The sequence below is a fragment of the Spea bombifrons genome, chromosome 3, assembly GCF_027358695.1.
Source record: "Spea bombifrons isolate aSpeBom1 chromosome 3, aSpeBom1.2.pri, whole genome shotgun sequence".
NCBI lineage: Eukaryota > Metazoa > Chordata > Amphibia > Anura > Pelobatidae > Spea > Spea bombifrons.
In genome coordinates this window covers 13,720,845-13,744,754 of record NC_071089.1, presented here as the reverse complement: position 1 = coordinate 13,744,754, position 23,910 = coordinate 13,720,845, and the positions used below count along the sequence as shown (strand labels likewise).

Here is a 23,910-nt window from a genome sequence, read left to right as displayed (position 1 = left end):
ATTGTTAACTACAGGCAGCAGGATAAGGAGTCGGGATGTTTTGATTAGTAGACTGGGTAAAACATATAAAGATAGCTAATATGCAGCTGTCAGGACGAATTATATTATGGAAAAACTAGAAAAAATCGGTTTAATCTATACTAGCAATAAAACAATTTGGTGGGGTTTTCTGCTTCTGTGAGCCATATGCTACAGAGCTTTCACTTTCAGAATTGAATAATTTAGTACGTTAGATTAACCTTTGTATCAGATTTAAATGTGTGTATTACAATCCCACTTTATGTTTATTATGTTGTGGCAGCCATCGCTACTTACAGGATTCACATGATTATTCCTCCAATTCTATTTAGTTTTTGTCCTTGTCGGTTTTTGCATCTTTTTTAAGGTTGTGTGAAGAGAGGGCTTCATGGTATAATTTTAAAATATTCATTTTGCCACGTTTTGCCCAAACTTTACAGATTATATGTAGTTGTACTAGATGCATTTAATTATAATACTCTTTAAGTATGTAAGCTTTACTGGTCAATCTAACTGGACCATTCAGATGACATCTCTTTAATTATTTCCTCCATCCAGTAGGAGCTTGTCCTAACATTACAAATGACATTGAACAGAAACATAATGATCTTCGCTGGCAGACGGAGGAAGTTACTGATAGCTGCATGTAGTTATTTTGAAATGGGAAAGATGTCACTGTGCTGAATGTTTAATTTCTTCAGGGCATTCTAGGTCGCATCTGACATTATAAAGAAGAGAACAGAAGAGATTCCACTCACAGATAAAAAGGTTAAATAAATGACTAAAAGTTGCTAAAGTTACTCAAAATATCATACAGTTAGTTATCTATTAAGTATGCTATAGAAATAGACAATGCAAAGTTAAGGTGTAGATCACCTTATAAAATACATAATACAGTATATTTCATGCGCGATGTGGATTACGTTTTTCAGTACAGAATTAAAAATAAAAACCATGAAACCGCATATTTGCGGATATATGTGATATTGATGATCTTTTTTCAGTATCATACCACATCAGATTAAATATGTTCTCCAAGTCAAAGAAGCCTTTGAGTGATAATCTTACAATATTTTGATACACTCAACAGATTAATTCTCGGTGAAAATGCAGAGGACAGTGATCATGTTACATACACTTTGTTCCATCACAGAAATTGAACACAATGCTGAATGATAGCCTGGATTAAAACAACTTGACAGGGTTGGACTGGGGAGTAAAGCTGGCTCTGGCACTTTGGATACTTGGAAATGCTCAGAGTTTGACTTTGAGTCTCAATGGTTTTGCCCCAATCTCAGAGTGAAGGGGCAAAATCACAGGGTCACAGTCTGGAGCTGATTCATTCATACTCTACATTCATGGCACTACATATGCGTGGCATATACCTTTTTATGCTCATTTGAGCTACAGATCGGCCAGTGACCCTACAAGCTTTTGCCTGGTGCGTCAGGTGGCCGGTAGGGGCCTGTTATATGTGTTCCAACCCTCTCACATCTATGATATGTCTACAGACTCCTTATTAGGACTCTCAGGGGTCTGAAATTAAAACCTGGTCTATATATATATATATATATAGACCAGGTTTTAATTTCAGACCCCTGAGAGTCCTATTTATTTTTTATTTTTTTAAAGCCCAGTGCATCTGGGTACTGCCATTTTTCACCAATACATGAGTGGTGGCCACGTTAAGAACTTTAGTGAATTACAGACTGCAAAGGTGCAAGCTGTGGATGTGCGAAGGAATGTTGTTAAAAGTACGGTATATTTGTTACATTTCCCAAATCCAACATTTTACAGTTCTATACACCTGTGTAATGGTGTTTACAGCTATAAATAAGCAATATATACCTAATATTTATACAGAGGGGGAAGGTATCTTAAAGTGTGTGTTTTTTTTTCACCTACTCTCAGGAAAACAGTTAAACAATCAGTTTAAGACATTTTGTAGACACAGTCGGCTTCTATACTTCTTCATTCTAAACTCACTTCTAAAGTAAGGTTTGCCTACTCATTTTCTTGAGCATAAAAAAGGTTAATTTTCGTATGATCTACATAATTATTCCTTACATTAACTTTCTCTGCTCTGTTGTTATGTTGCTGATTTCGTTTGTATGCAAAGTGAGGAGAAAAGAGAGAACTTCAGGACAGGAAATTGATAAGATAATGCTGACCCAGATCTAATGAAGTTAATATTTAACCTAGATACAGATTGCCAAACAAAATGCACCAGCTCTAGAAAAATGTAGTTAATTAATTTAATGAGAATGAGAATTTCTTTTTAAAGTTGCTCTTTAATTTCTAAAATGCTTTTTCATAATGAAACGCTGTAGTAAATGGAAAGACCCAATGTGAAAATGTATATTTGTCTTTGAGCATTAAATGCAGTCATTTAAGCTGGGAACTTTCAACCGGATGCTACAGGAGCTCTCCCTCTTCTAGGGGAGCAGGCTCATAAAGGAGTGGGAATTCTCATGAGTGGAGGAGAGCTAGCAAGGGAATGTGGGCAAGGAGTAGGTGGGACATAGGCAATGAGTGGGCATGATGAAATGCAGCCACCTTGGTTGGAGAAAGTAGAAGCTGACCTAGAGACCCAAGAAAGCAGGACTTTATCCATAGACCTGCAGGACAAATACAGTGCTGTACACAGTAATGCATTTAAGCACTCAAGAAAACCTGGTTTTATTTCATTGTGTTCTCATAAACGTCCTCTACGTGCAGACCCAGAAGCTTCCACTGTTTGTTGTTAGTCTTGTGATATTTTGGGTGACTTTACCTTCTCATACACCACACTGAGCTCATTCTATGCTAATGCTAAAGATGTCCTGCTGGTCTAATGAAATCCTTTGCTCCACAGACATTCATTAGTCAGAGTGTCTGTATCTGGATGATTAAAACAGAGCCATTCTATTGTTTACCATAAGGCTGTATGATAAGGAGTCAGCACTTGTCTAGTAGATTGGGCTAAGAACAGCGTTAGAACACATACGCACGGCTCATATGCATCTGCCTAAAAAAATTTATGCAAAAACTAGAACGGTTTAACAAAAGAAAACAGCACAATATTTTTTGAAAACTATTTTTAATGTGATTCTAGTAATAAAAACATTTTTGGTGGGTTTTACGAAAGTACTAGTTGCTTCTAAGAGCTGCTTTGACTCACTAAGCTGAGCTCAGTTCTCCTCGTTATCTCTTTAGGGCCTGTGTTTTTCTATGAATTCCATTCATTGATGTGTGTATAATCTCCTTCACTATGAAAATAACACAGGAGCAGGAGAGGTTTGTTTCAAGAGGAGAGTTTATCATCTGTTAGTTAATCTCCCCATTGACTTTCATTTAGTTAATCTTTAGTTGCCATAGCAATATGTGAAGCTTCCTAATCGTTTTAAATGCGTTGTGTATGATTAAAGAACTTGACGGTGGAAAGATATAAACCAAAATCTATTTGCATTAGGAAATTGAACCGTTAGTGGGATATATGACAATGCCCTAAAAATAAAGTCAAATTTAGTTTAAAGATCTCATAAGGGGTAATTTCATATTATGGTAAAAATACTACAAAGTAATCATCTGTCTTTAGATTATGTGTATAGAAAATATAAGTTGTATAATGTAGTAACAGAAAACATTGTCAGTAAAACAATCACAAATATAAAGAGAAATTATACCCCAAAATTGGATGGATTTGTCTATCTGATATAAAAAAGAGGGATTCTATGTTCTTCTCTGTGTTTTCTATGTCTGCCCAATAATACAGGTATCAAGTTTGTCTAATATGGAATACTCCATTCTGGTAACATGAATACATTTAATAATAAATACATTTAAAGGGGCAGTTGTGAGTGTTTTTGGGGTGGGGACAGTGGTGCAAATTATTTTGTATTGCTATCTTATTAAGAGAAAACGTCAGTTTACTGAATTACCAGTTTAAGTACATTATACTCAACATTTCCAAGATCTTTAAAAACAAAAACAGCTATACTGTATAGCTGTATTTAATAAAATACCCTACAAGCTACACCGTAGTCCAATAGAGGCTTCTCGCTTCATTGCTTCTCTGACTTTTGGCTAAAATCAAGAGAGTACCTGTGGGATAGGGAAGGCTTCATAATTTTGTAATCTTGAGGCTGAGGTAGTAAGAAGCTTGAGGTGCTTCTTGATCCCCCCTGGGATGTCCAAACCTGGACAAGCTCCACAGTTTGTACTGGGGGTGAGGAACACTCCAGCACGGCACTTTGTGGGTTGTAGGTAATTGCACAAGATAAGGTCCGCTTCCACTACTTTTCATTTTTTCTAATCTTCCCCCGTCTGCTTCTGGCTGGTAGGTGAGGAAGGAAAATTTGTATAACACCATCCAAAGGGCTGGGGCCTACTAATAGCACTTTTATTTTAATTTTATGCACATTTCCCTCACAAATGCACTTTTATTTTTTTAATTTTTTTTGCTAATTGAATTTTGTATGTATGACTTGAGTTTTTGTGATATTTTATTTTTCAAAAGCATTGAAATGCTAAATGAAAATGCCACAGTGGAGCTAGCGATGGTGCCTTTTGCCTTCATAGCGCTCCGAAGAGTGACCAAGAAGATCTAGCCCCCCTGCTGGCAAAAGGGGGGCAAGAAGTGAGGCATATTTGTTCGGCGAGTGCCTTCTTGGTGTCAGGATTCTACTGTTGCTTTGGATCATACTCTACTTCTTTACAGTGGAAGCAGCAGCATCTCAGACCAAAAATAGGCAAAAAAATAAATCCTCCAAAGCAAAGATTTTGTGTGGATTCTCTTGTTTAAAATTTGGGTAGAAGAAAAGGCTATTTTAATCTGTTGGAAACTATTCAAGTTCTTAAAAATCCAATCTTCTAAAGAAGCCAGCATTCTTCTCAGAGATGAAAGTGGTCTAGAAGAATTATTTAATAAACTGAACAGCTGAACTCTGCCTGATCTGTTACTAGATAGCTCTTAATAGTCTGTAGCATATGTAATAAAGCATATATTTTTCTTTTCTATATAGCACTTCTAAAATAAACCCAGCAAAAGTATTCTTCTAAGTAGCAGAGTACTTTGATAACAGTACGTTTGCTTGTACACCTTGCCTTAAAGGGACAGAAATTCATCATGATTAGAATATAGAACCATAACACATATGCCTGCAAAACATCAGACACTATGCCAAACACATTTTAGTAAATTAAGTAGAGGGGTGCAGCATTTTTTAGCCTCCCTCATTGGTTGATGTGCTACCCCTACACATACCTAGGAACTTCCTGGATTTCGCATCTTATCCCCACCCAGGTTCCACCCACTCCCTGCCCAGTCATGTCCGCTCCCACCTACTCCCACCCACTTCCTGCCCCTTTTTTGGTCTAAGTAGGCTAGCTCTGCCCCCGATATCAGCTGCACAGGAGATGGGGTTAGAGGACTGCATTGGGAGGCGGGTCCAGCGGAACCCGCCAAAAAACTTGCGGGCGCGGGCGGTCTTGCTGGGGCTGCGGGCGGAAGTGGCCGGTCAGGCACTGTACCTGTGGGTCCCGGTAATCCCGCGCAGTCCCGCAAGGCTGCCTTCTCGCTGCTCCCTTACAGTGTCTCCTCTCTTGCTCCGCCCAGGAACAAAACGGAGTCACGTGATGTGACGTCACGAGACACTGTGAGGGAGCAGCGAGAAAGCGGCCTTGCGGGACTGCGCGGGAAATCTGCAGTTCAGGTAAGGAGGTGGGCGTAATTGGCCACAAATGTGGCGGGAGTGGAACACCCACATTGTGGGAGCGGGCAAAAAATCCAACCTGGAAACTTACTAAGTATGCCATACTCTGTCCCAACTATTGAGCGAATTACACAGTGGGAAGCGGAATATTTCAACTTTCTTAGATTACTGTGTATTATGAAGTGAAAACCCCAGTTTCTATTGCAGAATTACAGAGTTGGCACTGCATTATTAAAGGTGCTGTTCCAATTACACTTATAAATGGCATTTATTTAGCATGTAAAGCAAATGACCCATAGCAGATATTTTTATTATTTTCTATGGAGGTTTAATCACACAAAAACTCAAAAGAATGTTTGTTTTTTTGCAGTTTTTATGACAACATCCAATCTGTGCCTACGTCAAATGACAATTATGCATTCCCAGAAAACAAAAGTTTTAAACTTAGTAGATGAAACAGTCCATTCTTACTGAACTTATTGAGATAATTAAATTGATTCTAAACTCAGATTCTAAACTCAGGACTTACTTGCCCTTCTGTACAAATATGTCTTAATTTGTGTAAATGACTATTGGTAATTCTGTATATTGTCGGTTTTAATGCTATTGTTAATTTTCACACTAACTATGCATTATGTTTTAATACCTGAACGTACATTCTGCTAGTCTCTCCTGGAGGAAAAAATGCTGACACTGCGGGAAACACTGATTCAGTGTAGTAGAGACCCATGAGGCTTGTCTTCGATGACCCCCCTGCTGGCTGATCGTACACACTGCTTCACAGCCCTGCTTCCTGATCACTGTGTGATCACCTACAGAGGACATCAGAGTGAGAAGAAATAATATGTTTTTTTCAATTGGCCACAAATAAGAAAAAATAGAAATTTATAAATCATATAAAAAAGAGCCCAAACAGTTAGAACCATTCCCAAATTAAATTAAAGTAAAAACATATAAAGGTAAGTGATTTATTATTAAGTTTATGTAGATGTTTTATGCAATATGTAATTACAAAGTCCCTTAATATGGATTCTTTGTTGAGCAGGATGCATGAAACATTAAAATGTCCCTTTAACTCTACTAATTAAACCAAAAGAAGATCATACCTTTAGGAATCAATGGGAAGATGCAGGGTGCTTCGGTATAACCCTTTTCACCAACCTCATGACTTCATTTTGTAGAGCTAGCAATCTGACGACCAGACTGGTGATGATGAGGAGGCCCTGGCACTGATGACGTTGGGCAGACTGGATGGGCCGAATGGTTCTTATCTGCCGTCGCTTTCTACGTAAGTGCATCCGGCGGGTGCATATGCAAAGTTGCCCTTAAGTTTTTATGCTCACGTAGCGTGCGCTTGGGCATTTACAAACAGCTGCTGCATCAGATAGCCAGTCCAGGCCTGCAGCCTACTAAGAAATCCAATTGCTGAAAACAACAAAATGCCTACCTGTAATAAGAAATATCACTGCAGAGATATATCCCGTCGTTTATTTGAATCTCCTGCTGACTGCAGATGTCTATGGGAAAGTGTTACAGAGACTTTTCCAAAAGATGAATTTAACTTTTTAGCAGATAGGAAGCAGCCATAAGTTTCATGATTAGTCTGTTTTACTTAATATACCCCCCACTAGAGAAACTGCTCCCCCCAACATCAAACATTTACCCAGTGTGTTTGTGTGTTGATCCAAATAACGTGTGCATATTTTGCCATTTTATTTCATCTTAACACAAAAAAACCTACAGCTGTAAGAAGTATTTCTTCTGATATGGCAACAAATCATCTTACCCAATCAGCAGAGCAGCACATTTTTCAAAACCTTACATTCTATTCACATTAAAGGCAACAAATACCTACACCAAAAAAAAGGAAGCATGCCAGTTATCAATTCATTGTTGTTATAGAATCATCTATATGACACACATTCTACTCCATTGACAGTTAAAACTGTTGTTAGTAGTTATGCAGAAAATAATTTCTTTTTGTTTGAATAAATCCCCAGACACTACATCTGTTGGTAGCATTACCATCTGCCTGAAATGGCAGCTTGTTTTTCTTTTTTTTTTTGTGTGCAAAAGGGTCAAAATTGTTTTATACCGTTAGACTGATGCGGCATTCACATACTTAGACACAGCTGCACTTTTCTTATTCATATGGAGAGAAATGCAGAAGAATCAATCCAGTTAATGGTAATTAGCCATCTGCCGTTTGTCGTTAAAGGAACTGGCACAGCCAAGCCACGCCTGCCTAAACAAACTAATGAGGGAAGGTGTATAGTTAATTGTCTAGCAGTTTGATGTCAGAATGCATGGATTCAAGCCAAGAAACAAAGGGTTTGCAGTTGCCCTTAGAATGCATTCCCTTGGGCTCTAGGGAAGCCAGCAGTCACTATCTCATATCTTAGCAACCTTGAAAATGGCTTTTTTTCCTCCATGATTGGGACACGAATAACATCACAGTTTGTCGTAATTCCTAGTGTCATAACCCTTCATCCTTCATTCATGCACTTAAATAACAACATTGTTGAACTAGTCAAAACACTGTAAAGATTTTTAAATATAAAATTGCAACTTGTCCAATTCTGTAGGTGAATAGTACTTACATAAATAGGAAACGTAATCATGAATTGTATGTATTAATTATTTGACTATATGTGAAAAAAATGGCAGCTTAAACGGGCAGACTAGATGGGACAAATTGTTCTTGTCTATCATTAAATTATATGTTTTTATGTTTAAATGTGTTTCCAGTGAGTACATTTGTACCGGAACTTCCATCATTCTAAAGCAGCTTCCCAAATATGTCCATCCCCAGTGCCGGAATGGGTAATAACCCTGGTTCTAAAGACCTTTGTTGAATCAATTTGTTTAGCCATTTCCCGCAAAGTAGTTAATAAGCACTATGGGCCAAAAACGATTTGTAAGAATTTACCATTTCCTGCCCATTCGGTTCTGACCAAAAACGGGGGGTCGGGCGGTTTTAACAAAATTTGGGAACAAAATGAGTTGCACAGGGGCCTATATATTCACTCTCACTCTCATTACTTTCGGTCTCATGCTTTCTAAATGTTTCCCTACCATCTCTGCCGGTCGCTTCTGCTTCCACTTCTGCATCTTCTTGTTCTTCATATTCTCTCTTCTATCTTCTCTCTTCTATCTTTGTCTGCATCTCCGTGGACATAACCTGGCTTTAACTTCCACCAAAATGGTGGCACTTCCAGTGACATCCTTTCCTCTAAAGCTTCAATTTGGCAGAGGACGGCGCTGAAAGCTCCTTCATTTTGCCTTCAGGTAAACTTCTGACAAAATGGCGGAGCTTTTGATATCGGGGATACTGGCATTGTGGTGGAAAGTTCGCAACAGGTTATGTTCTTGGAGATGCGGATGAAGATAAAAGATAAAAGAGAGAAAAAAGATTTACTTTGTTTTTGTCCACTTCGTGAGGGGTCTGGCCTAATTTTCACAAGCACTTTTAAATAGTTGCGTGTTTTAGTTGTATTTAAAGCTCTAAGCCATAAAGGAAGTAGAGCAAAAGCTGGGGAGTCACCCATAAAATATCAGATACACATTGATTGCCTATCATGAAATCACCACATATAAAGTAACTCCATAGAATACCATGGTTCTAATCACATGGCCTTGTGTATTTGTGGGTTTATCCGTATGAAGCTATTATCTCTCTTTTAATCAGCCCTTATCAAGAATCAATTTACTGTAGATGATAATAAAATCTTATTCCATTGTAGTCATCAGATATATCATATGATATGAAAAATAAATTACTATCTATGAATCATTGTCACTGCCATGCAGTTAAGTTTATAGCAATTTTATTGGTCAACTGAATATCTGAACTAGTTATAAAAAGAATCACAATCTTTTCACTGTACATGCAGATTTCTAGCAGCTAAAGTTCAGTAAAGGATTCTGTGCCTTGTATCGTTGTGCATGCTACAATCTCGCCGTAAGCTTTAAACAAACTACTTTGCCTAAATAAATCTAGAGGGCAGTTTTACAAAAAATGGTTAGGGATTATATATATAGAATGCCTAAATTATACACAACAGGGGTTATGTATAAAAAGTGATCGTGGTCCAAAAGTTTGAAAAATGGTCATTGCATCATAACAATAAAAGAAATGTTCCGGTTCAATGAACCATTCCATTGTTTACTATGGTGAAAAGAACACTTTCCAAACGTTGCTGCAGAATCACTTTTTATGCATAACCCACATTGTCTCTAACAGAAAGAGAGAGCCCAGATCAACTAATAAGTATTTGGTGAGATGGTGAAAAAAAATAGTTGTTATAATGATAAGATATATATATATATATATATATATATATATATATATATATATATAAGATATAATTAACACAAATGTTAATGTAATTAAAGCTCATCGTTATCAAGCAACATCTCTTCAATGTCTTTACAACTGCTTCCTACCTGTCATTATGAATATTTTTGCAAATAAAACATTGTATATTTTCACATATAATAAGATCAGCGTCAAATAAACACTAGACTGCTTCTTTTCAATACGCTACTGTGCCACCTGGATGTTTTAAATCCAAAAGCACCAATTTATTCTGTATCCTTTTTGCTAGTTTATGTGTTATCTTCAACCTTCTAGTTTGGCCACCAGGGAGAATATAGCTCCATCGAGGATTCTAATTCTCTCCAAAACTGTTTATTATCTATGCTTCAGGTAAGTGTACAAATGCTTCAACAAGTGGAAACCTGCCTGAGTATTCCTCAAGGTTGTTATTCCCTAGACACCAAACCTCCATTTAAAGATGCTATTCAATCTGTTACTAATGAGATTATTTCAATTGTGAAAACACTGAGGCACGTTCACAAATAACACCTGTGTCTGACAATAGAAACATATTAGGTAGGAAGAAACTCAGCAATATGTGAATATCGTTTTATTTTTCGTTCTCTCTTCATTTTAATTTATTTTTCTATCCATCCACCAACTGCAGGGACAGCATAAGCACAGTTCCTTCTCCTGTAGAAAATCAAAGTGACCTGGCTGTGTGTCCAACTGTCCCATGACAAATAAATCTAAACTCAAGATTAGGCTACTGAGATAGGAACCCAGAAATAGCATGTCTTATGTATCAGACTTGTGCATTCAGATTCATGAGAATTGAAAATAAACAGAATGTCAGCAAATTCGGCTATTCGTATGAAGCCATGAAAACGAGGCCAGACCCCCCCCCCACAAAGCGGACGAAAACAAAACAAAAAGCTCAGAATTTTCTCCTAAAATTCATGGCCCTTTCACTCACACTCTCTCATACTCTCACTCACTCTGTCCCACTCTCATTCACTCTCTCTAAATGTTTCCCTACCTTCTCTGTTGAAAACATCCGTTTATGCCGACCACTTCCACATCTGCTTGTTCTTCACCTCCTATCTTCTCTTTTTCATCCTCTCTCTTATCTCTTTTACAAAAAAAAAGTTGTTAAATAGTTTTTTTTCCCATTTGACATGTAGAATGATGCAGTTAATGATGAATGATGTATGGTGCATAGCTTACATTCCTATATATATTATCATTCTTCCCTTGTAAGTCTTGATTGTGTACATAATGACTTTGTTTTCACAATAACCTTTTTTCACAGAACAAGGACATTTTAAATCACCAACTTCACTGTGCATTATGAAAGACCGACCGCAGCTGGCATGGTTAGGTTTTCCTACAAGAGGAATGTAATGTTTTACAAAATCTCTCAAAAGGAACTATTTTAATATTTCCAGTGCAAGCAAAGTGAAATATACTGTATTTATCGGCGTATAACACGCACTTTTTTAAACTAAAATATGAAGTTGAAACCCTACCTGCGTGTTATACGCCGATAAATCCTAGAGCTGCACAATCTTCCCCTGCACAGCTCTCTTGCGCGCCCTCTCTGATGCCGGATGCCGGGAGCCGGGTGATGACGTCACTCCGGCCCCGGCATCAGCACAAAAAGTAAAATGCTGGAAGATAAAGAGGACCCATACCAGATCTCCCAAACGGTAGGGAGTAATATATAAATTTAATGTGTGTGTCTGAGTGTGTGTGTGTCTGAGTGTGTTTGTGTGTCTCTGAGTGTGTGTCTCTGAGTGTGTTTGTGTGTGTGTGTCTAAGTGTGTGGCTGCATGTGTGTCTGAGTGTGTGTGTCTTAGTGTGTGTGTGTGTCTGAGTGTGTGTGTCTTAGTGTGTGTGTGTGTGTGTGTGTCAGTGTGTGTGTGTCTCAGTGTGTGTGTGTCTGAGTGTGTCTTACTGTGTGTGTGTCTGAGTGTGTGTGGTTTCCCAGATAGCAGTGATTCTGATGAAGTTTTTTTTTGTGCTTTTTCTTTATTCTTTATTTCTTTTATTACATTATAATAAATGTTATGTTATAAACATTATTCCAACATTAAGTTCATAGCTTCCAAGTTTAAACTTATTTTTTCTTACTCAAATTTCCTTGTTAAAATGGGGGTGCGTGTTATACACCAGTGCGTGTTATACGCCGATAAATACGGTACTTATGTTGATATGTACATTTCAATCAAGTATATACACATAGTCACAAGACATGTTACTTTTTTATTCTGAAAGAAATAGGCTCCCTTATTTGCATAGGTCTGTTGTTGTAGACTTTGAGCTCAGAAATGGTTAGAAGTGTATGAGCCAAAGCATTCTGCTTACAGATAGACAGTTTTGATCTTCATAGATAGATTTATATTAACAATACATTTAGAGACATAGAATTTCACGGCAGATAAGAACCCATCTAGCCTGCCCATTTTTCCTGATATAAAGTCGCAATCCTTAACAAATCTTTGGTCTTGTCTTAGATTCAGCATAGTTTACGTATGTTTAAATTCCCTCACTGTATTAGGTTCTGCCACTTTCAATATTTCACTTTATCTACCACCCTCTTAGTATTGTTATCCCCTATTATTTGTAAGAATATAACCTTTTTACTGATGATTGCATCGAGATTAACAGCACCATTGAGAAAAGGGCTCTTCATATAATAAAATGGATTATAATCTTACGTGAACGGTCTTTCTCAAGTGACTGGTGCACGAGATGGTATCTTTGTAACAGCAAGATCTGTGACACTCAGCTGTGTCATGATTTCTAGACATAGTCACAGAGAATATATATTAATTTTCTCAATGTGATTGCAAGTAGTACTTGAGAAAAACACAAGGGATCGCTCTGAATACTTATGGGTGCTATAATGCAATAATCCAAGTCCTTAACTAGGATCCAATAATCTAGAAGATCGGATACTTAGATAAGCAAATTATTTTAAGAATACTCAAGAAATATACCCTGCATTGCATTATCTCCATCCACAAAAAAGGTTAAAATGGCACAGAATAAAAGAAATGTGCACAGAAATAAAAATGTGTGGTAGAACAAAATATTACATACAGTATATTATAAGTGAAAAGGTCCACAAGCTGTGCCTAAATGGCTTAAAATGGGACGGATGTCATACTTAGCCAGTTAAAAAGAGCCAGCAAACTAATCCACATGAACAAACAAAAAATTGTATAGTGTGCTTGAAGAAGATAAATATACAATTTACCCAAATATATATTGTAGTATGATCACATGTATCCAACATATAAGCAGGTAGAGGGTTAAAAGAGATACTCCAAACAAACGTGTTACTTGCACCATCCATAGCTCCAAGATAATAGCCATGTGTGTACACAAAGGATGGTCAAGATAAAAAATAACTTAGATAACAATAAAAAAAACAATAATAAAAAGTCACGACTTCCTCCGTGCAACCTGTATGTGTTATATGACGCTGCTGAGTCTGCCACCGTGAGCATTTGCCCCCTGGTCTAGGTTGCCGCTGGACCCTTGAAACTTCTTAATAAAATTTCTTGGCTAATTATGCAGTTTTTCCACTGCATTTATCCAATTCGATGTTTTTTCTACATCCTTTCTAAGTATTGCTTAAATTTTATCTTAATGGTTTGGTTTGCAGGACAGCTTAAAAGAACTATACAGATTCAGGACAGGGCAAGAGATTTTTCCTACAAACTAGTCAGACATTTAATTTGAATAAAGGTATGCTATTTAAAATTTAGAAAACCCTTTTTTGTTAATTGTTAAAGATTTTCTTTGTGAACAAAGTGGAAGATCTTCAGAACAAGCTTTTCAGAAATAGTTACACTGCAAAACCCATTGATAAAGACCTTTTACAAAAAAAGCTTCTATTATTATAGCTGATTTTTAACCTTACAACATAAACAAAAAATGTCTTGAAGTGGATTGTCATATTTCTAAAGTCCTAATTTTACAAAACAATATGTATAATAATATATATAATAATATAATGTATTATAATATATAGAAACCCACTGTATGTATATACTATGGGTGCACCAGCTTTTATTTCCTGATTATTCCTTCTTTTAAGCTATTTCTCCCTTATCATTTAGTAGTTGGAAATTGTTCCTGCCAGTTCAAGTCTTTGTAAGGGTGGAATGAACATATTTGGGAGCATTCAGCCTCCAGCTACCTGGTCGTCTGGGGGGGGGCTGATTTCAGTGGGAACTCTGCTGATGTCAATGGGCAGTCTGCTGATGTTCCCTGTGTAAAGATATTTGGAGTTCTAATTTAAGTGGAAATGGCCCCCGGAGACCCAGAGATTCTCTGCGGTGACCTGGAGACCCAGAGAAGCGGTTCTTCACCTGCAGTCTCCAGGTATGGTAATGAAGAAAGATAACATTAAGACAATGACCTAATTTCCATCGTAGTTCTGCTACATTGTGCAACATATCCAAACCTGGAAACTCTCTATATTTGACTGGGAGTCTCCAAGAGAATCCTGGCTTTCCTGGGCGTCCGGATCAGTTTCTCTCAGCACAGGGGAGCTGTGTTTAGCAATGCCCGTTCCCCACTCAGCAACAAATTGAGGACTAGGCTGACTGGGCTGAGGCCTACAGTGGAAGGTGCAGGAGAGGTTATGGAGAGGTGGCCGTGGAGGGCTGTGGGCTGTCCTGGGTCAGGCTAAAGTAAATACGTCACAGTCCATGCCTACTTCCTACGTACACCTACTCATTTCCTATCCACTAAAGGGTATTTAGCGGCCCACCTATACATGCAGCTATCCATACCCCTTTGACAGTCACATTGCAGACTTTTTATTACATATACATTCCTCAAAACTAATGCTTTAGAATTAAAATAAAAGCGATATAAATCCATAAACAGCAATAAAAGACTTAACAACATCAATAACAACAAAACCAAAATTATGAAATCATGATTTCATATACCCCCCAAAGTAATCCATAAAAAGGACTAAAGAATTATGTTGCATATCAATTAACTAAATCATGTCAGCCTTTCCAGCTGACTTAATCCTCATCAGCCACAATCATTTATTAACCAAGGGACCGGAGAAGACATTAATCAGTTTAATTTGCTATAAGTAGGGCGTAGTCATAGAAACTAGATGCAGAATCTGTGTTTATGTACGGCGTAATTATCACCTATCTGTGAAGGTATTGCAGGAAATTACTGTAACTAGAAGCATCTAAAAATTGCAGACTTTGCATTTCTTAATATTTATTCAGATTAGTGCAAACTTTATTTTTAATGACATTTGCAAATTTTGTGTGCGTACGTACAAATCTCCGATAAAGAGGAGGGTCCACGAAGAAACAAACGAATATGAATGAAGAAAAAAAAACCAAAATGTCACATGAAAAGAGTGTATGGTAAAGATAAAAAGGTTTTGTACCGTGTTAGCCGTTGAGAAAACAGGAGAAAAGTATAGTTAAAATGATACCATTTAAAGATAAAATAAGAACAATTACTAACCAAAAAATACTGCGGCTGCCCAAGAAACACTACTCAAGATGTCTGTCTGCTCTCTGTGTTCTACCAGCATCGGTGTCTCCAACCTCGCTGTGTGTGACAGTAATATTGTAAATAAATCCTGAGTGTTGTGTATTATGAATATCACTCACAAACAACCATAGAAAATCAGGGGCCCTGAGGTTTCTAGTTACGCCCCTGGTTAGTAGTATCGCTGCATAGTTGTTGGTGATGTCCAATGTCTTTTATGTATTTTATAGAGAGGCCAGTACATGACATTTTTGTTTTCAATTTTTTATTGGTGCAATATACAATGGAGATGCCCAATTACATGATCCCGTTAATATTTGTCTTTGTACAGAATGCTTTATATAAAGGTGTCTGAGTGTGTTTAATGTACAAAGCTCTCAGTTACAACATTTTATTTTGTATATGACTTTTCCATTCTTACACTATACCTTTGTTGCATGCAGTTACCATAAAAGGTTGATGAACAAGGTTTAATAATAACACCAAGAGGCTGGATATGTCTCGAGAACTGGAGATATTTTAGGAACAAATTGTTCATGATTTACCCCAAACTTTTTTCTGGTTTAGCACTCCCATCCCCCATTTTTTCTGCATCTGGCCAGTGTCCAAAGCTTTTTATACATATATATATATATATATATATATATATATATATATAGACCTACATAGATATATATGGGTACATGTAGTATAGATGGGATCAGCTCTGGGAATAGCATGGACATTTAACTGAGCTTTAGGTGATAGCGAAACAGAAAAAAATATAATATGTGACTTCATCGTATAATATGATTTCAGTAAGTGCATATTTTTAAAGGCAAAACTTTCTGGTACAAAGTGTTAAAAGTGCAAGAAATACTCTAGTGGCATTTTAAAAAAATGTCTAAATTGAAAACCTCCCCCCAGAATTAATCCAGTTTGCCTTTAAAATGTATTTTTCTAAAGCAAGCAAGGTGCCGGGTTGTATAGCTAGTGGCATTAGTAGCTGGAAGAGGGAGGCAGTTCTGCTACAGATTTCTGATCAGATCTCACCTAGAGAGCTCAGAGGAGGGTTACAAAAACAGTGAATGGTTTGCAGTATAAACAAATATTAGGAAGTACTAAGGGAACTCAACATGTATTTGTATTTGGAGAAACAAGGCAAGAAAGGAGATGTAATAAAACATTTAAGTACATAAAGGGATGTAATTATGTAAAAGAGGTAAGTTTATTAGAACAAGATGTAGAACAAATGTTAGAACAAGAGATCACAATCTAAAACTAGAGGGCCAGAGGCTTAGATGTAATGCAAGGAAGTTTTACTTTACTGGGAAAGTTCCAGTAGATAAGTAGAACATCTTCCAGTTAGATTTGGTAGAGGCCAATATAGTTGAGATCACCCCTGGACTGGCCATCCGGCTTATTGGGCAAATGTCACATCCAGATATCAGCCACGATTACATCGTTAGGTGGCCACAAGCTTTAGAGTTCCAGAGGCTCTTTGTTATCCCCAATCTGGCCCTGCAGTGCATGGGACAAGCATAAGGTTATCCTGAATGTAAGACACGACCAAGGACTGATTAAGGTCTGAGCATCAGGACAAATGGGCAGAGTAGATGGACTGAATCGTTCTTAACAGCCACCAAACTAATTTATTCTATTACACCTCAACTAAAATACAGCTCACTGTTCAGTGAATAAGGCCCATCAGTCTGTATTTCTCACAAATTCATTCTTCATCAATCTTTCAGATGTTTCACTGTGTGTGATGCCTTTGGAGGATAATCTGATAAGTGAATTATAAATGGAGTCACAGGACTGTAAAAGCTGGTGTTTTATGCAGCTTCTTTTAGGCCGTCTCAGTGTGTTCCATATCTAATAATAACCCTAACCTTGTTATGTTCCTTTTAATTTGGTTGCTTCTGCTGGGCTGCTGTAGTTTGCAATAGCAAAGTTTGACTCTTTGATTACCACAGCAGAGTGCAAACTATGGTGTATAATGTATAAAGAGAATCTTAAGATTACACTAATTCTTTACAAGGAGCAATCACCATGGAAACCAACAATGTAACAGAATCGCACTTTGTGCATACATCCTATTGATGTTAAAAGCAACTTTTTTCCAATGAGTCTGATATTACCCTATAGTTGTATGGTTTTTCTGCTGGATGCAGATTGGTCCTGTTCGTTGCTTTCAATCATATTTCGGTGTTTTTTTGTACTAGACCTGTGGAAATGCACCAAAACGATTTGGACAAATTTCCAGTTCCCACTGGTTTTTGGACAATGAATTCCGTTTCCTGTCTGTTCCTTTTGGAGGAAAATGGGGGGCATTTTATTTTCATTGTCTGACACCCGCGCTGACTCTTTCGCTTCCGTGTCTCGCATCTTCTTGTTCTCTTCTCTTTTCTCTCTTCTTTGTTCATCTGCATCTCTGCGGTCATAACCTCTTGGTGAACTTCCACCAAAATGGTGGAGCTTCCACTGACGCCCTCTCCTCCACACACATGTATTCTGCAAACATGTACTATGCTAAAGGAGAATCCTAACACACACAATTTTAAAATACAGATGCAAAAGGCCTTTATATTTAGGATTTAATCCAATCTTTACAAACTCCCCAACTTGGAAAACAATGGGAAAAAACTTTCACTAAGAATTATTCTATTCTATTGAGTGACTTTTTATACCTGGGGAATGCCTCAACCACCTTGCTACCTGTTTCTACTTTTCATAAAAAATCCTTTTTTTTGTAAGGTGCCATGACACCACAACAATTAGTTTCTAAAAAAACTGTTTCCAGCTAAAATCTGGGGTCCTTTGATTGCATTGGCTTAACGATGGAAAGATAGACACCTGACTGTACTTAGGCAGAGAGTTTGTCCCCGTCCTCATACACAGACCTAAGACTCTTAGTCTGTGGAATGATCTGTTATGACTTGTGAGAGGCAAGAACTCAAATTTACTGTGTGGGCGAACTTCTGTTTTGTGGAGATCTATTTTGGAAAAAAGTGCAGGTGTTTAATCAATAAAATATATTTACACCTCAAACTGCAGGGAGTTTTGCTATAAATAGCGTTGTTGTTAGAAATAAGAATTTTATTAGAAATATCTGTGCATGTAAAAGATTTTCAAAGGAATGGGTTCTGTGTTGGGCTCCTTTGTTTTTTTGCAAATTGTTGTAAAGCCTCCAAATTTTTAAATCTGTGTGTGTATAAGATAGATAGATGCTGTATATAGATATTGTTGTTAGGACAACTAGTAGTAGAGCCGAGGATGCCAAGTGCAGAGAGAGAATAATCCTAATTACATCAGGTGTAGGTAGTGGTACCAAGTGCTTCTTACGTTATGTCTTAGTATGTTGTAGCATTAACATTACCCATTACTGGGACTAGGGGCCTTGCTCAAACCCTGAGAAACAGCCCCTGACCATTATTCCTCCTCCACCAAACTTCAGAGTAGGCACTATGCATTCTGATAGGTGGCATCAGGGCCCGCCCGACAATGGAGCCGAGTGGGGCAACCGCTCCAGGCGGCACTTTTGAAGGGGTGGCACTTCGCCGCCCCAAGCCTTTTTTTTTTTTAAAGCGAAAGAGAGAGAAAGGGGCGCCGAGTGGTCAGTACCCGCTCGGCGCCCCCTCTCTCTCTACTCTGCGGCGAGTCTCCCTGTTCGGTCTCGGTGCCGGCTTGTAATGCTGAGTGCCGGAAGATTTCCGGCGCTCAGCATTACAAGCCAGCACCAAAACCGAACAGGGAGACTCGCCGCAGGACTGCTGAAAGGTAAGTACAAGGGGGGGGGTAGATAAGGGGGGGGGGCAGCATTTTAAAATTCGCCCCCGGCGGCATTTTGCCTTGGGCCGGCCCTGGGTGGCATACTCCTATTGGTTATTATTATTCCAGCAGCACCCGAAGAATCTGAATGTGAATGCTTTTTATACTTTTTACGTTGTGTCTTTCTATTTTTTTTTTTTTTGCTTAGCTACTATCTGTGCCTTAGTTCACCTTTAATCCCAAATCACAAATGTGATATCATTCTAGATTCGCACATTCATCTGTTAGATTTACATAAATATGATACTAATTTCATAATTCACAAACATTTTTCCCCTTGCCTAGTCACACAGTCCAAACACAAGTGATTGTGGATAATATTTGAGCTGTGTGTTATTTTTTTTCTTCTTCAATAAATGGTATTCTTTTGCATTATTTTAACATTTGTATACACCTTTTAAACAGATCTCTTTTGTTGCGCTGCGAATATCACAAAAACCTACGCACTAGAGATGAGTTGCTATTATTGGCGCTAAACTCTATGTTGATACTGTTACTGTGGAAACAGAATCTTGGATAGAAGTTTGTTCAACTCTGCCATCTAGTGTTCAGTTTGAGATTTTCTCTTTTTTTAGGTAATAAATGGTCATACTGGGAAATTGAAATCAAAAGTGCATGTATATGAAACATATTAGAGTTTTTTATTATTATTGTTTTTGTCACAGTTTCTTTCAACATGCATGTGATAGTTTTACTTTATCTAGCCATTTATGAATTTATGTAGATACTCCTTTTATTTATTTGATTTATCCTTTTTAATGTTACAATGATGAAGGGTATCTGTTTATTTATTTGTATTTTACGAATAATGTAAAAGTTTGTCGTTACTGACAGCACCTGCATACATGATTTCATATTAATGTATGTTTATAGACTAGATGGCAATGATGTTCCTATCATTGATTAAATCAGTGGGATGGACTCATTTATTACAGCTATGCAGTTTTAAATGAGCTCCTTTAAACATATTAGCATGTGAATTATACAATGTATACATTGGTTTTGAGCTGGCAATATATATAAACTCTTGACTGTCATTATCGGCGTATGCACCCTGAAGTGCGTACTACTGATGAAGATAAACGAGGAGGAGCCAGATCCCCGTTATCTACTTGATCACTTTACTCGATGGTGGAGGTTGAATCCACAGCACCGGACTTGAAGATTTACATATTTGAATCTGTTGGGCAATCCAAGCGTTGTTAGTGAGAAGTCTTGCATTTTATCCTTTAATAAATTTTATTTATCAGTTTTTTTTTCTTTACATATTGTTGGGGAAGCATGTCTAACTATCTGAGAGTACGTAATGTGCAGATAATAAAAAAAATGATTCTGGGGACTCTAAACATCTATCTCCAGTGGGAAAGAGAGTTGCAAAGAGGGTCGTAACCCCACATGCAAGGTTTCCTGAAAGGTCACATGCGTTTTGTGATGTCAAAGTGCTCATGTGATGGATATTTCACAGCACGTGTGACATAGTAATGGTTTGTGGATGACACTTTGTGTTGTGATGCCTGTTGGGGAAAACGGGAAGCAAAAAAATTGTGTACATTGTGCTCATCTTGCTTTCTGTTCAACAAAACATATAAAATATAAATTACTGTACCTGGTGTTTTGGTAAAATATAACTTTAAATTAGCATTACACAGCACTACTTGGAGAAGCACAAACAGTTTATACCATTAGTGGGTGCTGTCTCGTGAATAGCTGGATAGCTGGATACTTCACAGCATCCAATCCATCATTTAAGCGAATGTTTCACACTATGCTGGAGACGTGCCCAGAACGTAGCATGGTTGGTGCATGTTGTAATTCTTACAAACAATGTAAATTACTTTACCTAAAGTTGCAACTCTGTCTGCCGCTTGCTATGAATTCACACCCATGGCTGCTCTTGGAAACATTGCCAACGATGCCGCCTCTTCATCATCTAGGGAGTCCTGGAAACTAATAAGCAGAGAATGTTGGAGATGGATAGACATGTGGTTTATTCATCTGGTTTAATGCAAGGAACCTAAATACTTAAATATGAAAAAAAATGAATATAAAAGGTAAATAAACATTTCTGATATTTATTTATATTAAATGAGTATTTACATAAATAAAGGTGAACAGCGGCCTTAGCCTGCCATCCTACCATTCCTCCTCCTTCACCACATGAGGCGATGTCTTGTGTTTAAATATGCAGAATTCCTCAAGCAAGTAAAAAAAAAAGTTACATTTCCTGAAACAGAGCCCTACCAAACCAGCAGGTTCTAATGTCACATGATATAGTGAATATAGTGAAGTCAAAGTTTGACATAAACAGGCAGAGGTTGTTCTAATAATTCACAAACCAAGTTAAAAGTGATTTGAAAGCATGAGTTTGGAGAATACTGCCAGATTGCTAAGTGACAACCGCTCTACAGGAAGGTGCGTTTCCAACAGAAAACAGGACTTTATTTTTAGTCAACAGTTTCAAAACAAACAGTGTACAATCAACATAACAGAGGAATTGTCCTTCCAGCAGGTCATTTAAATAAAAAGTGTCCATGAGCCTCGCAGCTTTACTTAGCGGACATGATACAGCATGTCCCTGCGAGCCGTGGGTAGCCAGTATGTATTGATTCACGTCTCTGACAAAATAAAGAAGAAAATACACTTTACAAGAAAATCTGTATGCCTTTACTCTTAAGATTGTAGCTGCACCCCACGCAACCCATGTGCTGGTTATACGTAGGGCATTATATACATATATATAGATATTTCCTCCTTAATCGCTATAAGGTCATCCCTTTGTTTATTCAGTTATTAATTATTTTTCTATCCTCACCCACGCTCAGTCCCAAAATACAAAAAAGTCAAAAATCCTAGGCAGAGTAACCAGTCTAACTACTCACTTCACTTCCCTGCCAGACCCAGCTAAGCCCAGCTCTGAAAACCTCCCCAGACAGTACACGGGTCCAGGCAGGCTTGCCACATTTGGCTTGGGGATCTTCTTCAAGGCCTCTTCTTACCCTGGGTGAACAGGGGAACGTTTTCTCTCTCCAACATTCTCCCTGATGGTCAGCCCCCAGGGGGTTTAATGCCCAGCACTTGTGTCTGATGTAGGCTTCATCAAAGTTCCAGGCTGGATCCTTCAAACCCAACTTGAGCATCCAGTCTGCCATAATACTGGAGTTGGAGCATTGGCCCACCCTGCTCTCCAAATGCTCCACACCAGGGACCATATACAAGATCACCTGTGCACAAAATACACGCAGAAAACCTCCCTGAGTCACACAACATACACATATATAAAATCCTAATGTATTTTATTTGAAATGCACACCACATAGTAACAAAGTTTCTTTTAGTTTCTTTTCTTAAGAATACAGAGATCTATTCCAGAACTGTTTTTAAATTCATTGATATAGATGTTTTCAATAGATGTTTTAGAGTGCTTTAGAGTGTTTTTATTACTAAGTATAGTACAAACACTGGCTTACTTTACTCAAAGATAACGTCTTACTATGAAAACTTGAAGATTTGAAGGTTTACTTGTCATGTACATCCAGGATTCCATGGCAGGATTCACACATATGATTGTGGCTACATCCATGTTGGCTTATGATGTCCACATTTGTAGTTTACAATCTTTCTTATTAATATTTCTTATTATAACAAATGTTAATAAGCCCAATCACAATATTAACCTTCTAAAATAGTTTTTTTGCCATTTTTGCCATTTTCCCCTAGAGGTTTCCTCCATAAGGAGATTTTTTTCCTCTCTTTTGTGCTAAAGGGTGACACTTTGTGAGTCCAGAGACAGCTATGATGACAGCCATGATGTTCAAATAAAATGTAAATAAAACTCTCAGTGTCTGTGAGTTGAAAATCCATAATATAGAAGCTGTATAGGACGTAATAGTTCTCCAGGTCTATAGTAATGATTGATTCTTTCCAGTGTGTCTATTTAAATAAAAGCAAGTCACAAAGTGCATGTTACAAATATATATTTTAAAGTATTTTAGGACTAATGGCAAAACCCATAACACCAAAAAAGAACATACTGAAAATAACCACCTATGATAATGAAAGCTTACTAGTAACAGAGGTTGTTAGCAATTATTCTCAGAAATACATCCAGCAGCTATATGCAGTTCGATGTAGTAGTATAGTCTGTGGAGGTCAGCCATATCCCAAAGCTGCAATAATCTAGGATAGAAGATAATAATACTAAATTCAAGCAGCTAGAATAACAATAAAAACATACCCTTTTTATAAAGCACGTACTACTTCATTAATGGATAGCACCAGACAACCTGAATTTAGGAACATATACTTGCTGCAATCAAGGAAAATTAACAAAATTCACCATTGATGAATGAAAACAATTATATATACTTATTGGACACAAAGAGGCGAAAAAGACAACTACCCTTGCAAAAACCAAAATGCTAGATCCTAAAAGACTTTCATCTGAATACTACAAAAGGCTTACCCATCAAATTAAACATTATAAAACTTATGGATAATACTCCAACTCTAATATTAACTACAGGGAAA

At 37.5% G+C, this 23,910-nt stretch overlaps 1 long non-coding RNA gene across 1 annotated transcript in view; it reads right to left on the bottom strand.

Moving 5' to 3' along the window:
• Positions 1 to 14,112: 14,112 nt before the first annotated feature.
• The window catches only part of LOC128484817 (uncharacterized), a 20,121-nt gene continuing 10,323 nt past the window's right edge, over positions 14,113 to 23,910 (bottom strand). Inside the window, exons 2-3 of the long non-coding RNA XR_008351202.1 lie at positions 21,224 to 21,330; positions 14,113 to 14,660 (exon numbers count right to left, since the gene is read on the bottom strand). This is a non-coding gene — a long non-coding RNA (uncharacterized LOC128484817). The remainder of the gene's footprint in view (positions 14,661 to 21,223; positions 21,331 to 23,910) is intronic.